The sequence below is a fragment of the Pholcus phalangioides genome, unplaced genomic scaffold (assembly GCF_987345545.1).
Source record: "Pholcus phalangioides strain wild (caught in Gottingen) unplaced genomic scaffold, Ppha-v1.0 ptg000012l_1, whole genome shotgun sequence".
Classification (NCBI taxonomy): Eukaryota; Metazoa; Arthropoda; class Arachnida; order Araneae; family Pholcidae; genus Pholcus; species Pholcus phalangioides.
In genome coordinates, this window is record NW_028301605.1 from 23,448,708 (window position 1) to 23,464,833 (window position 16,126).

Sequence of the window (16,126 nt, forward strand, 5' to 3'; positions counted from 1 at the left end):
TTTGTAGAAACAAAAAAAAAAAACAAAAAAAACTAGAACATTTAATTCAAATTCACTTAACGTAACACATAAAAATGAATATTTTCGCTCGTTTTTTCGTATAATTAACGAAATATTCATCTGATATAGTTTTTTCCCTCTCTTATTACTTCTTTTTTGGATGAAACTTCGCACGCAATTCAATATTGCGTCAAGTTTTTCTTTTTATCCTCGAAATGGGAAAGGGGAAAAAAAAACAATTTTAATTCTTACAAACAATCTTCCAGACAAGTTCTTAACGTGTTTTAGTGAAGAGAAAAAAAAAAGATAAATGACTGAAAAATTTAAGCGAAAAGTAACGTAAAAGCAAAAAAATTACGTGTAAAAATCTCATATTGTGTCTCGCTTTTTTAGAGCAGCAGCAGCAGCCCTGAATTTTAAGATGTTATAAATGATGTTATATACGTACACATATTCTCTAACATTTACTTAAAAAGTAGAGATTTAGATTAAAAGGGATTTTTTTTCCTTTGTTTTTCTTTATAATTTTTCAGCAGGGAAAAAAAATATAATTTATTAAAAAAAAAATCCCTTTCATAATCCTATTTTCAGGGAAATTTCGCGTCTTCAAACTATTTCGAAACGTCGCATTTTCAGCTTTAAAATTATTGAACTAGTATTATTCTGCGGTTTTTGATTAGCAAATTTCGTGGTGTATTCTAGTCGTTCTTGAGGTGTGTGTGTGTGTGTGTGTGTCGCAAATTCCAGTGGCGTCGTGTCAAGCAGAGAATATTGATATGTTCAGAGAGTTTAATCGATTGACCTAATTATTATTTAAATAAGGCACCGTAGATAGTGATCTCAGGGTAAGAGAGAGAGAGAGAGAGACAAAAATTTGACAACTGTATTTTTTTGGTTTACCGTGATTTCCTACGTATGTTCCGAAGATGCGAATTTCCAGAAAAACTATCGTATAGTCTGCACGGAGCAAAATCTGCATATAGAAATTTCATTCATCGATGGTGAAATCTGAAATGTCAAAGAGGTTTCTTTTGTGGAAGAAAATTGACGACTTCTTTGCTCACGTCTATAATTGAAAATATTTATATTTGTTTTAAAATATTTATATTTGTTTTAAAATATTTATATTTGTTTTAAAATATTTATATTTGTTTTAAAATATTTATATTTGTTTTAAATATTTATATTTGTTTTAAAATATTTATTTGTTTTAATTTATTTGTGTTATATCTATAAATTGAAAATATTTATTTGTTTTAAAAATTAATTGGCAAAAGTGATTTTTTGTTAAGTCTTTAAGAAAAAATATTTATTTTTTCTATACATCTATTAAATATTTAAATAGTTGATTAAAATCCCACACGAAATAATAAAAATATCTCAACGATTTTGGCACTCAAGTTTTAGGAATGATAGGGAACGTATTCCTTTTTTAAAGTAAATCGATTGTTAAGTATTTATCATTTGAAACCCCGTGTATTAATTGGGTTATTAGCATTGCAGAATGCAATGCTGAATGGATAATATAATGTTTAAAGGTTGATGGTGCACAGTAAACAACATTTTTTACAGATGTGTGTAGAAATGGGCACCAATAACGCTTTCTTTAGCGTCTTTAGCGTATCATCATACGAGCGCTGTCGAATTAGTGAAACATTAGGTAACATAACACAAGAACAAGCAGAGATTTCTCATAAACAGCATATTCCGTAACATTCCTATATTTACAATAAATTTTGCAGCGTACACTAGGCTTATCATATTTCTACGGGATAAATACGGGAGATTGGGATCCCAAATACGGGATGTTGCAAAAAATATTGCTAAAGTTGAGTAAAGTTGTCAATTATCGCTAAAATTCCCGAAAAATCGCAACTCTGGCGGGAAATAAATATTTTCTGCAAATGAATTAAAATAATGAATTCCACGAAAAAAAATAAAAAAAGCGTTGCAAACATTTGAGATGAATATCCATATTTATAATCATAATTAACATATAATTTAGAAGATGGAAAAATCACTGTAAGAACGGGGGAAAAAAGCACATTTTTAGAGAAAAGTCGGTAGGGCCAAAATTACGGGAATGCGGGTCATTTTGTCACAAGTTAGAGGGTATTTTTCGTCTCACTATGCTTAGAAATGGAATGTCTGTATTCCGGAATCAGTAAAAAAGTTTCCATGGGCAAAATCCAAATCCCAAGTGATTCTTGGCGATGAATATAACATCAGAGGTACGTATTTAAGAATGCCAATCGAAACGGTGCTCTTTTTAATAATGAAAAATTCCCATTGGTAAAGACAAACTGTGATAACAATTTTAATGAATATAATGAATAAAAATTCCTTGCAGTTTGTTTTGAACTCAAAATGTGAAAGACAGATGTCTACATCAACAAGAACACGAAACAAACACAATTCTGACAATATAAATACGTTAGGGCTACACATAACAAAACACACAGTCCGGCATGTACCAATTCGTTGAAATTCCCAAGAGAGAATATTTACGAGGTTGATGTATGTTGAAAAGTAGTAGTAATGTTTCTTTTCTTTTTATCCCCCCAAACAGCAGTTTAATTCTTTTATTTTGAGGAATATCAATTAACATAAATTCTATATTCATAGAAATGAAAAATGAAATTGCATCGCAGACCCACACACGATAAAACATTAATTATCAGTTACGCAATCGCTTTATCCAGCTACCACGGTGGTCATGTGAGAAATATCCTATCCATATTTCCATTCATGAATGAGGCTACAGTTCAATCGCCTGCGGCTATTCGTGAAACCTTTCTAGTTCGTATGACCGGCAATTATTTTTCCTCTCACGTTGGTCAAGGCATTTCTAAAGGCCAATGCCGAAATTGGGTAATACGGAACATTCGAAACATTCTAGTTTCTGTAGTTTCGCGAATAGTGGAATCCATACGCATTTTCCAACATATAGCGACGACTTTGGGGAGCTCGACTTGAATATTGGTTTAAGGAAATCTTGCCTCCGACATTTCGCTCCGGCACGTTTCGCCTGCTCTGACCGTGTGAGTGACCAAGTAAGTGGATATGAGCGATCAAGTAAGTGCATATGAGTGATCAAGTAAGTGGATATAAGTGACTTAGTGAGTGGGTGAGTGACCAAGTAATTGACTGTATGATCGACCGAGTGAGTGCGTGAGTGGCCGTATGAGCGAACAAGTGAATGGATGAGTGACCTCGATCAGTCATCCGGTCACACAGTCACTAATACGGACAATCATACGCTCACTTGGTAACTCATTCACTCACCCATACAGTCACTCACACTCACTTTCTCATGTGGGCTCTCACCTCCTCACTTGGCCATTCAGAACAGGCGAAATTTCAGGATCCCACTCGAATCCAATATGAAAAATTTGTTATCAGTTTTGAAGGAATAATTTTACTTTTTCATGGTCACGTGACCCGAAAAAATTTTCAATTCTGTTGTGGAAAATCTCAGGAAATTGCTGCGGGACAATTTTTTTTTTCATCTTTCTTCAAAATGAATTTTTCTTATCTTAAACGCCACATATGGGAGAAAAAAAAATTTATTTGATAAAAGAAATTTCCGGTTGATGTCACTGATACTTCTTTTTTTTATCTTTTATATATTTCTTCTTTATATTTTACTCTTCCTATTCTTCTTCTTTTATCCCTTCGCTCCCCCTTAGAGTGGAAATTTATCGATAACGCCTACAGTCATATCGATCACCGATATCAACGCCAGATTCACGGCTGGTTCGATGGATATGACAATGTACATCGATCATGCAAGAAGGCAGGGAAATATCTCCCTAACAGCCTTCTATGGGTATTGGGAAGTTTTTCGCTGGGTGGGAAGTTCGGAACGGAATATAAGAGAGAAGATGGGAAGAATGGCTCTGTGCTCTCTTTCTCTCTATATATATATATATGACTTTTTTTTGCTCCAGCTTTTGTCTACGAAAAGTATCAACCGCCCTACCACCTATCCTGGAGGACTGACAGTGGATTCATTGATTTCCATCCCATCTTCTATTTTTTTTTCTACCGACCGAGCAGTAGAAACTCTCCGACGACAGTTCTTCGGATACGCATCAATATGGTTTCTCGCATCGTTGCAAGTATCGGTGGTGCCCATTTGTTTCTTTTCTTCAACGGGAAAAAAAGAAACAATCTCTTAAGTAAAAAAAAAAGAAGTCATCTTTGATATAGTACTTTATTCCTACAACGTTAAAACGGATACTGACAGTTGGGATGTTATTTGCTGACCTGAAAAATCTACAGATATTTCTCAGGAGTCGTTGTCGTTGTGCATTAGGCTGAGGATAGTCAAGACGCTACTCGGTGATTTTCATTTGATTGGTTTTTCATATCATGGTCATCCTTGTACAGAATAATTACATTGCGCATTCGATGGTGGAATTCAACTCTATGGTATCCGGGAACGACTGTGGGAAACTGCTATCTTACAGTTATTGAAGTAGTCGTTCTTAACAATGAAATGCCACCCGGTTCCTGAGAAAATTACTCATCCATCCTAGACACAGTCAAATTAAATTATTAGATAAGATCACACGATTCAATTACCATTTGGAAACCAGACGTGTAGAAATGGAAATTAGTGGCTGAAGACACGACTCTCTCAGGGTGATGCTATTGTAGGTAATAAGGCGGCAAGTGTGTTACAATCTATTCTTCACTCTATATGCAGACAGAGATATCGATTGTGTGTCACATCTTAGACGCCGAATGAATATTGGGATGACGTCGTTAGCCGAACGACAAGGAACCGATCCTAGTGACCAAAATTTACTATAGTTTACTCGTATCCTTGAATAAAAGCTGGCTCTTCTGGACAGCTGTGCCGGTTAACTTGATTTTCTGCATTTTCGTGCGTGACCTGAAGATATTTACCCATTTTTGTAGTACATTGGTCATTTTAAGTTCATGAAGACCAATCAGTGCAGAACCTATAATATAAAGATTTCAGACGGATGTGCATCTTAACATAATCACAGGGCTACCGAGACAGAACTCTCAAAATATAGGGTGAATTGCGAACCACTGAGCCATTGCTGCTTGTTATATCTGATTTAGAAAGAGATATCAACGGAAACATCTCTTTATACATACATACTTCAGGGCGCCGTACGATCGCCACTCCCAAGAGCTGAATAATATGGGGAAAATCGGTTTGCCCCGTAAACCTATATAATGAGTTGCTCCTTGCGACACATTACACTTTATTCTGCACCTGCATACCATCCGGCACTAAAAACAACGCTGAACTGGAAGGTGGTCTCTAACAACACCGCAATGGCATCAGAAGTCATTGCGGAAAGCATCTCTGTGAATAGACTCTGCTCACACAATAGCCTTCAGGGTTCAATAACCAGACCTTCAATTGATGGCAGCAGTTGCACTTGCCTGACCATAAACACGCTGAAACCACCAGTTCTCAACGGAATAGATATCATTGCTACTTCGGTACAGCACATCAGAAAAAGGTTAGTAATAAACACGCACTAAGGATTAAAGGTTTACCGCTAAAAGGTTTTCGAAACTATTTAGCATACAATGAGTAGGACAGCACGTTCCGACAAAAATTTATTTGTCCAGCAAAGCAAGCGTTCATTTGGGTACTCTCTCCGTAATTTTAAATGATCACCGGGTGAATTCGTACCCCTGCTTCCTGGTCTACAGCCCCGTCACGTCCTGATAATGAGACACATTGGTGGTTCGCAACTTCGAGGCTACAACGGGACAAATATTCAACCACTACACTTAACTAACAGTTTGAAATATAGATATGGCAGCCCTAAAAATGCACACACAACACTATAAACGCATCCAGACTATTAGGGACACATACTCACACTTACGGTACAACTCAATCGAACATGGTTTGAAAATAATGAAAGATAACAAGACACCTCGAGTTACCTCGAAAAAAAACCGAATTCATAGTAGGCCTACTAAAACAGTTTCATTAATACAGACGGCACTCCTGACTCATCAAACGAGACTCAATTGCCTGCACAGATAACGGACGAACGCACCGGATACTCCGCTTAAACGGACGGTACCAAAATTTCTACCGTACAGACAATCTTAAAGTTCCCCACTTAATATGGTAATTTCAACAACCACTTTTCCCGCTTGATCGAATATTACACTTCACACGTCAATTGTTAATACACATCAATCGCTACACACACATAATGTTTTTATTGAATGAACATTTAGAATTGATTTCAAATATGTTACCTAGTTAAGATTTAAAAACAGAATGCATTTGAGACTAAGTACTGTCCTCCAAGTATTCAAGTTGTCTTCGATACGTGCAATCATTTTGTTTTTGTTCTTCGTTGAACTAATAGGGAGCATTTACTTTCCGTTTGAAAAGTAAAAACGTTAGGTATTGTGATCATGATCATTCTAATTAAATATAATTTTTATTTAATCTATTATATCTGACTTATTCGAAAAGCTTTATTAATACTGATCCTTCATCAGTTTTCAATATACAAACTATAGTAACGGTGTAAAATGGCAATTGAATTGCTTCCCGAATAATCGGATACCCCGCATAATCGAATACTCCATCTAATCGGATATTGTGAGATGAAATTGTTGATACCCCATTCAGCACGGCCAACTGCATATCCAAAGTCACACTAATATATCAGGAACTTTCAGATTCTGAACATCAACCCAAACAGCAAGTGCTGTTAGCAATTAACATGGGAAAAAAACCTTTCATTCACTACGTTTCTTCAGAAAAAAAGAACCAGTACGTTTTTCCATGTACGAAGTATACAGGTTCGATAATGTCAACCGTAGTATCAAGAGATGGTACAAGAGAGGAGGGAAGAGAGAAAATGATTCATCAATCTCCCGGTGTGACATAGCCACACCAACATCGACATGGGAATACCCTATCAAGCCTTCGCAGGCCCTTCTTCCCAAAATGAGCCTCAGAAAGCCCGGGAATGGGTATTGATAAGAGAGTTTCCGAAAGAGGGAGAGCAAGGGAACGGAAATTATTGATTGATTTTTCTTTGACTTTGAACATTAAACTGTATATTGCGAATATTTTACGCCTGTTTATCATCGCCAGCCATTAACTCCGGGAAAGGAATACCCAAGGGTAATATTGACGATGCTCTGCGAGAGCGCTTTCTATGGATATATATATATATATATTTTTTTTTTTTGTATTTTTCTACTCCACAGTATAGATTGCCCCCAAACATTTCCCATCTACGCTCAAATGGGTAATTCGGTGAGAAATTGTGATTGTCATCTGATCCGTGTAAAACTTGAACAAAAAACATGAACAAATCATTTCGGTGTCAATTTTATCTTCATAACTTATAAATGTATAACGCTGAGTTATAGTCCGAGGCTCAATGGGAATTGAGCGACGCTCCTCTCTGAAGGGGGTTTCTGAACATCCAACGACGTGGAACAAATGCTATTTACCTCACTGAACGAAAATGTTGAGGTTCTGATTTGATATGAATATGCATCCGGTCACATGCGATCAATTATTGAAACATAATTCATAAATTGTCGTCTATGACATCTTGATGTATGTATTTTTAGGAAATAATTGCAAATTGAGTTTGAATATATCGGAAACAAAATATCTATGATATATTTACGAAAAGGATTTGATGAATCATTTTCATTCTCTCTAGAATTAATAATGCGTCCTCCCATCAGAACTGCAATATAGTGGATTGATTGATTGATGACCGCTCACGACCAGAGCTCTGTTGTGCAAAACAACTTCCTCTCTTCACCTTCAATATAGTGGAATTTCGGAATACGAAGTATAATGGAAATCGATTTTTTGTTATCCTTAATGCCAATAAATCTTGTCTTGCGAACTATGATTTCGATTGATTTCGTGGTCAACAATGTGATGTAGCTAACATCATCAGAAATTTATAAATTATAAAAATCATCAGAATTAGAATGGATGATTCCTATGACAACATGATTTCTATGTTAATCACAGAAATCATCAGACATTTTCTATAATTTGAAATCGTAGAATTTCACTTTTATTATTTCCTTATGATGCCAATCAATCTTTAGAATTGTAAGTTCAATCAATTTCGGAAAAGAATGATAATAACAATTGGTTTTGTCAACGGAATCACGATAACAATTTGTTTCTACCAGAATTATTACAATGTCAATCAGTTTCACATCGTGTGTAATTTAAAATCTCCATTATTGAATGCGTTATTTTCTTACATTACTATCTATTCAAAACAACACAGCCACAATTGAGTGTGCAACGGATTTTGAGCTGTTGCTGATGTCCACACACAGAAAGTGAAGACACAATAAGAAAGAATACTCTCATATCGCACGAGAGAAACATGCCAACATGAACTATATAAGAATGCATCTCACACACGATATTTAAATCCAAGAGAAAAACAAATTTTTTGCATTCGATACTTTGAGAACCCTTGAATAATCTTCGATAGAATGAAACTTTATGAACACTCATCTATCATAACTCGTCGGCTATGAGTATTATAGGTATTCTCTTTCATTTGCACACGATAGAAACACTCCTATATCAATAAGAGAATTTCAAACGTCCGGTTTGGAGCCAAATATTCAAGGATGTGGAGGCGCTGAGAATTAATAGCATTTTCACAGAAATTATGAAACGCTTCTTTCCATTGAGTCCATCAATTACAACTTTTTCAAAATAATATGAGACTAGTAAAGCAACGAAAAATTCTAACATGGATCGAAAGATTCACAATCAGAAAACAAAATATACAGGGTATTCTGTTAATGGACCGACAAATTCAGAGGGTTGTTAGTAGGCATCAAGAGGAACAAAAATTGCAATGGAACATGGAGTCGCAAACCACTTTGAGAGGGTGAATATCGCGAAAAACGCACGCAAGCTCTGAGTCCAGAGGATACGAAAGGTGGATGTCAGTTGATCCCTGAATGCGTTCGTGGGTTCGCTCACCGTATCCGAGACGCGAAAATCGTGCGCTGGGGTAGGATCACGCGCTACGGACGACGTAAATTAGCGCTGTTGCGGTGTAAGCACGTGTAGCACTTAGTGTTGTCTGTTTCAACGAGCATCGTGATGGCTGACTACACGAACGGGGGAATACGCATCTGACTTACGGTCGAGCAGATGACAATGTCGTTTATGCGACGTCTGTGAACAATCTGTGGAGGATCTCATGGCGCAAATTGTCGTCCCTGCGGCAGACATCTAAAGCATACCTGGTATCTTCAAGCGCATCCGGGAATCGTTTTTACGTCGTTGTAGACTGTGCAATGACGTCAGCGGCCGCCACTTCCAACAACGCTTGTAATAATTTAATTAATATGTAGTTATTATTGTACTTTTTTGTCGTTCCAGCGTGAGGTCGAAACCTGCATGCGTTTTTCGCGATTTTCACCCTCTCAACGTAGTTTGCGACACCATCTTCCATTGCAATTTTTGTTCCTCTTGATCTCTACTAACAACCCTCTGAGTTTGTCGGTACATTAACAGAACACCCTCTATATGTATAAGGCTACTTATCAATTCATTCTTGTGCTTCTTGAAACTTCATATGAAATCAGCATTTTTCCCTTTCATTTGTTATTTCAAGAAAATAAATGAAAACGGGCTCTGAAATTTATCTAGTTTATCACGATATTTAAAGCTTTTAACAAGACATTTAAAGCTTTTAACAAAAAAAAAAAGCACTTGAAAGTTTCATCACAATATTCTCTCTCTCACTCACTGAGGTTTTATCACTATATTTGTGTGTGTGTGTGCAAGTTTCAACAAGATATTTAAAAGTTTTATGAAATATAGTATAGATACAAATGCCACAACAGGCAAAATGCCAACGAGGTGGCTGGAAAATTACCGTATTGACTCGAATATAGAACGACTATCTCGCATATAGGATGAGGTATGATTTTTGAGATCGAAATTAAAAAAAACTAGATTTATAATTCAACTCCTTTATTTAGTTATTCACAGATAATATTATCATAAGATTTTTAGATCCGAGGCGACACGTAAACGCAGTGTGATCTAAGTCAGGGGTATTATTTATTGCATAAGGAGTGTATAAATCTGAATAAATTCTGGGGCACTCAGAACGGTATCCATAATGTCCCCGGCCCTGTTGGGATCCCTGTATCTGGCCCAGGGTTCTGAACAAACATAGGGGCGGGGGGAGGTGTCTCCGAAATAATGAAAACTTTCGCAAATTCAGAATTTTCATTAATTCTGATGCTATTTCTCTCATTAGTTTTTGATCGCTGTAGTTATCAATTTTTGATAATTTTATTAATAAATTTTCAATTATTTTACTCCCTTCGATTCTGGCTTGATTTTTTTTCATCAACATTGAATTTTCAATAAATCTCGAACTATCATTTTCAATCAATCAGTCAAAATTGTTATCATCAGTTTTTTCTTAAATTGATTCCTATTTTTCATTGAATTTTTTTGTCTTTCAGTGACAATTTTTGTTTATATATTTTCTCTCACTCCCGCAGATAGGACGACTTGGGTTTTCAAAGCATTGAAAATTGAATAAAAAACCTCGTCCTATGCACTACTAAACACGGTATATTTACAGGTTTTATCGCGAAGTCCCATCACAATATTCACAAGTTACAAATCCTATCACGGTATTTACAAGTTCCAAATGAGCTCATTCTTATATACAAGATTTAGCAGCCCCTTAATAAACGTTAATATTTATCGAAACCCGCAATCGCCACTAACCACTATCTAACCCGTGTCGACATCAGGGCTGCGCGATAAGTGATGCTGCACAAGACCCCGCATTCACGTGTGTAGACACAAAATTTATAATTTTATACACTATCTTTGCAGATAAATTCAATTTGGTCATCATGTTAAAATATACGTGAAAACCCAAATAATATGAACATTTTTCTCTCTCGTCCTGCAGGATGTCTATGAGATAAAGAGATGGCCCCATACGCTCTGATATCTGAAAAAAAATATTCCACAAGAATATCCAATCACGTGAGGCCCCCCTAAAGACATAAGTAAATATTGACTATAATTATTGGCTCAGAATGAATACAAAAACAACCAAAGGGTATTAATCACATCCTATACAGGGGCGAACTTTCACGGAGGTGTAGAGCGTGCGGTCACAACGTGCCGCAGAAATATTTGGGGCTGGGAAACGGAATTCAAATAACATTAGACGTGTACTGGGTTTTCACTTCAGCTGATTACATAAGAACATTCTGAACCAGGGGTCCTTGGAGAGATTTCAGGGTGGTCCGTTAGCTTAGATCAGAAATATATATATATATATTTTATACTTTGCTATATGCCAAATATTATTTTGTGATGGGATACGTAATCTTCAATTTATTGCACAGGGGGTCCACAACTTCATCTCATTCGCGGAAATGATGTTTGAAACACAAAAGTTCCTGCACAAGTGATCCTGGCTCAATACAAAGCCTAGCACAAAATCATATCAATTCATAGACATATCACATTCTCACAAGTTTTTCACGTCTTCACCAACAAAAACTTTCATAGGTGCCTGTTTCTCGCATGAACAAATGCGGCATGTGCTCAGGGCCCCACAAATTTTAAGGGAGCCAAAAAATTTAAGAGTTTTTCTGCATATGTTTCGTATTTTTTAGATGTTTTGGGTATAAAATTGGATACCCCCTAATTCTATAGCACATTACATATATAATTGCTACAAATAATGATAACCAGCAACTCTGCCCCAAAAAACGCTATATATAGAAAGGGAGTGCCCAAAAATTCATGTTTGTCCAAGGCACGAACTTGGGAAGAACCATGATGCCCTGACTTTCAGAGAGAGAGACCCTTACATTAGTCATTCAAGTTTTTACGAAATAATAGAAAATATACATTGCACGAGATATACCTTGCTACAGCCTCGTGCATATGTTACGGTAAATGTGATAAATCAGTTATTATGCATAACTAACCGGATTTTAAGAGGTTGTTTTGGTCCGTTATTAAGCATAATAACCGGATTTATCACATTCACCGTAATGCATACAATATAATAGTTGAGGGGCGCAAAATAACTACGTACGTCCCTGACCCAACACTATAACCGAAAACAAAACTGATAGAATCTTTTTACCTCGGTATAAGAAAAAACACAAAATCTTTCTTCAATCTTCTCCTCGAAACATAAGAGCGCTTTCCGTTTCAAGATAAAACAAAAGTTCCCAGTTATTCAAAAAAATCATTCGAAAGTGTAAACAATATTCACACCGAGAAACGAGCCCCTGACCTTCCAAAAAGCGCAAGGTTCACTAGTTCTCGCACAAAAATATTTCTCGAACGTATACAACATTTATTTTTCCCCTCGAGCACTAAAAGAAATTAATCAAGAAACAATTCTTGAAAACGTCCATCACATTTCTCACTAATAAGAATTAATAAGAGATGTCCCCCCTTGTCCGAATCGCAAGCAAAAACTAACATAAATACTACTCTTCTTAATTGAAAGGAAATGTACAGCGAGAGAGTGAAGACCCTACGGCATGAACTATCTGTTCTTGTCTGACGACCTCTGTTGCAACGACAACTCGGCTATAACGTAAATAACAGTCCTGGCCGATTCCCATAGAGGATAATACTAATGAACCTTGCTTACAAAGCCAATAAATCGCAACGACCTCGGATACAACGACACTCCACGTTTTTACTTCAGTTTTTACAGCATCTCTTCCCCCCACCCCAAAAAAAAATATACATATGTCTATCTATATGAGCGCATCACAATGAGGGAATGCTGGTCCGTTTTTCTATTAGTACAAAATGATAAACTTGTTGGACACACAAACTTTATGACCCGTATTTTCCAGTAATTTTGGCCTATAAATAATGTCCCGTTTCTCAACGAAGCTTAATTCATAAGTTGTAAAAATTCGTTAAATCAAAGAATTCCTTAAATGATAGTTGGTTATATCGATGTCTGGTTTTAGAATTGGTAAAACAGGAGATAATTATTATAGGAGTTGTTTCGGGAGTGTTCGGAAAGATCCGTTAAATCAGAGTTCATTACATTCGGTTCAGACTCTCGCTGACAAGTACGATCATCTTAATAATAAATCTTATCACAGCAAATGACATCAATTTACTAATGCGATATAGTGATTATCCATAATAACCGGCAGATATAATGCATGCAATATATACGGAAAACTGGCCGTGTCAAGAGGGGTACTGATGATGATGTTGTTTAGAAAAGGAACATTCATCTTTGCCCTCACAGGGACTCGAATCCCGGTCTTTCGTATCCCGGACAAGTGCTCTATCCCTAAGCTATGAAAACAAATAGAATAGCCCCTCCTTGGAGCGTATATATATGCTAAATATAGTCAGATTTACCGAACGACGATTGGATATTATGCATATTCATCGGTGAAAAAAATTCTATATATATTTTTAGTATTTACTAAATTTAGCAACGACGCTTGCGTGTTATGTATAATCGCCAGTAGAAGCGATAAATTTAGGGAAATTTATCAAACTTATCAAAATTTTCGGTGGTCATGCATGATAACCGGATTCATCATTCACCCCGTAACACATACATATGCTAGTAGAGGGGCCGCAAAATAACTACGTACGGCCCTGACCAAACACTAAAACCGAAAACAAAACTGATAGAATCTTCTTACCTCGGTATAAGAAAAAACACAAAATCTTTCTTCAATCTTCTCCTTGAAACATAACAGCGCGTTCCAGGATAAAACACAAGTTCCAGTTATTCAAAATAATCCAAAAAAATCAAAGAATCTTTCGGAAAGTGTAAACAATATTCACACCGAGAAACGAGCCCCTGACCTTCCAAAAAAGCTCAAGGTTCACTAGTTCTCGCACAAAAATATTTCTTGAACGTATACAACATTTATTTTTCCCCTCGAGCACTAAAAAAAAAATAAAAACCTCATTGATGCGTTCGAATATTAATCAAGAAACAATTCTTGGAAACGTCCATCACATTCCTACGATAATAAGAATTAATGAGAGATGTCCCTCGTCCGAATTCTCAAGTAAAAACTAACACAAAATACCACTCTTCCTATTTGAAAGAAAATATACAGAAGAGAGAGAGAGAGGTCCTCACGGCGCGAACTACCTCTTCTCGTCTGACGTTGTCGCCGCGCCGTTCCACTCTGCAAGTCCCTCGTCTGCTAAGGTTGAGGGCGGGAAAAACAACTTTATAGACTCGTTTCCGAGCGCCACCTAGTGTCTTACCTTTGATTTGTTCAGAAGGTGGGGAGGGGTGGATGGATGGATGGCTTGGGTTAGGAGTTCCTGGAAAATGAAAAAAAAGAGGTTAAAACCACAGGAAAGAATGGAAAAGAGCAAAAATTGTGAGGCGGTGGGGGAGGGGGGGGGGGAGGTTAAGGGTGATGGACAATGGATACGAATGATATATCTCATCTTGATATCGTTTTGATATCCCTTTATTTACTGTTATTGTTATTTTCGAATTAAAAATATCGAAACTACTCATTTTTGTGTGATGATATTCCGATAAAGAGGTCGTTTTATATAGTACAGAAGATAAAAAAGGGATGTCTCAACGATCTCACGAGTTATTTCTTTACAAAAATCTTAAGATATAGATGTATTGTTATCTAACTACTCATTTAGAAATACGATAAGCATGTTGGGGGTAAATCGAGAGGTTATCCATACTTGGAATCAGACGACCATAAATATATTTTTATGGACATCGTATAATATTTTACCATACATATACTTTTTATAATTGTAATTTTAATTGAGTCACTGTATTTTAGAAATATATGACATCCATATTTGTTATGCACATCTTTTTCTCAGCCACCTCGTTAAGAATTTTGCCTGTTGTGGCCTTGTATTTGTATATAAGTTAAAAAATTTTCAAGATCTAAATAAAATGTTTTCCATATTTCTTTCTTGATTCGAAAATTTCAAGTGGAAATAGTGAGTGATTTGCTTAATTTTTCTACCTCTTAACTTTTGAACTTGAACCAAAACTAACCACTAGAAATATATATTTTTTGTTTTGTGTTTATTGGATGTCAAAATGCTCTTTACGAAGAAAAAAAAATTCGTTAACGGATTAATTAATTAATTTTGGTCGATATCTTACGAGGACCATTTGAGTTAGGTGCCCTCATTACCTCAAGTCTTAACTTGGAAAAAGAATCATTAAAACCATTTAAAACCGTTAAAAATGAAGGTACACAAAAGAGCGAAGGTGGAGCGAAGAGGATGTCATGAAAATTCTCTAATTTTTCTTTCTTGATTTCATTCCTTTCGTGATATGTATATCAAACAATATTGTTTCGTTTTGTCACATTTGATTATTTATGGCTCAACTACAGTATGTTCTATTTATTTCACCGACATTTAAAAATATTTTTAGTTCACTCTTTTTACACTATTACCTCATTTAACTTTGCCATTTTTTGGCAAAATTAAAGGGACTTAATCCAATTCCGATTCGATTTGTATATACAATAAATGTTCGATACAACGAGTGTTACCTATAACGACTCATTTGTAAGCGGTTACCCTCCTCCTCAAATAGCTAATGTTAAAGACACAAAAAATATTCGGTTATATTGTTGAAAATTTAGGAAGCATTCACTATAACGTCATCCTTTTTTTTTCTGAAATACCAGTTTTTCCTTTACTTACTTCAGGATTCGGAGCAAAGAATTGTAAGTTCGTTTATAACGAAAAGTGCATTATAACGACAATTTTCCTCGTGATTGTGATCTGTGGTTATTACGAATCTTATCTGTGTTATTTTACTGTATTTTGGAATTGAAAGAAAATATCGAAACCTTTCGCATTTTCGTATGATGATATTCGGATGGAGGTCATTTTAGGATACGGAGGAAAGAGGAATGTCTCGAAGACCTCACTGGTATTTGCTTTATAAAAATCTTAAATACAAATACAAATACAACGCCACAACAGGCAAAATGCCCAACGAGGTGGCTGATAAAAAGATGCCCATAAAAATATGGATGTCATATGTTTCAAAAATACAGCAACCCCATTAAAAATGCAATTAACACA

At 35.9% G+C, this 16,126-nt stretch overlaps 1 pseudogene across 2 annotated transcripts in view; it reads right to left on the reverse strand.

Annotated features, from left to right (window-relative positions):
* Positions 1-14,240, reverse strand: part of LOC149079884 (toll-like receptor Tollo pseudogene) — a 164,228-nt pseudogene extending 149,988 nt beyond the window's left edge. The window contains exon 1 of one of the 2 annotated variants that reach the window (XR_016193700.1): positions 13,723-14,240. The product of XR_016193700.1 is annotated as a toll-like receptor Tollo pseudogene, transcript variant X2 (transcript). Of the gene's footprint in view, positions 1-12,173; positions 12,239-13,722 lie in introns of those variants that run through there. The other variant, XR_016193699.1, reaches the window with a different exon arrangement.
* Between the last annotated feature and the right edge of the window lie 1,886 nt (positions 14,241-16,126).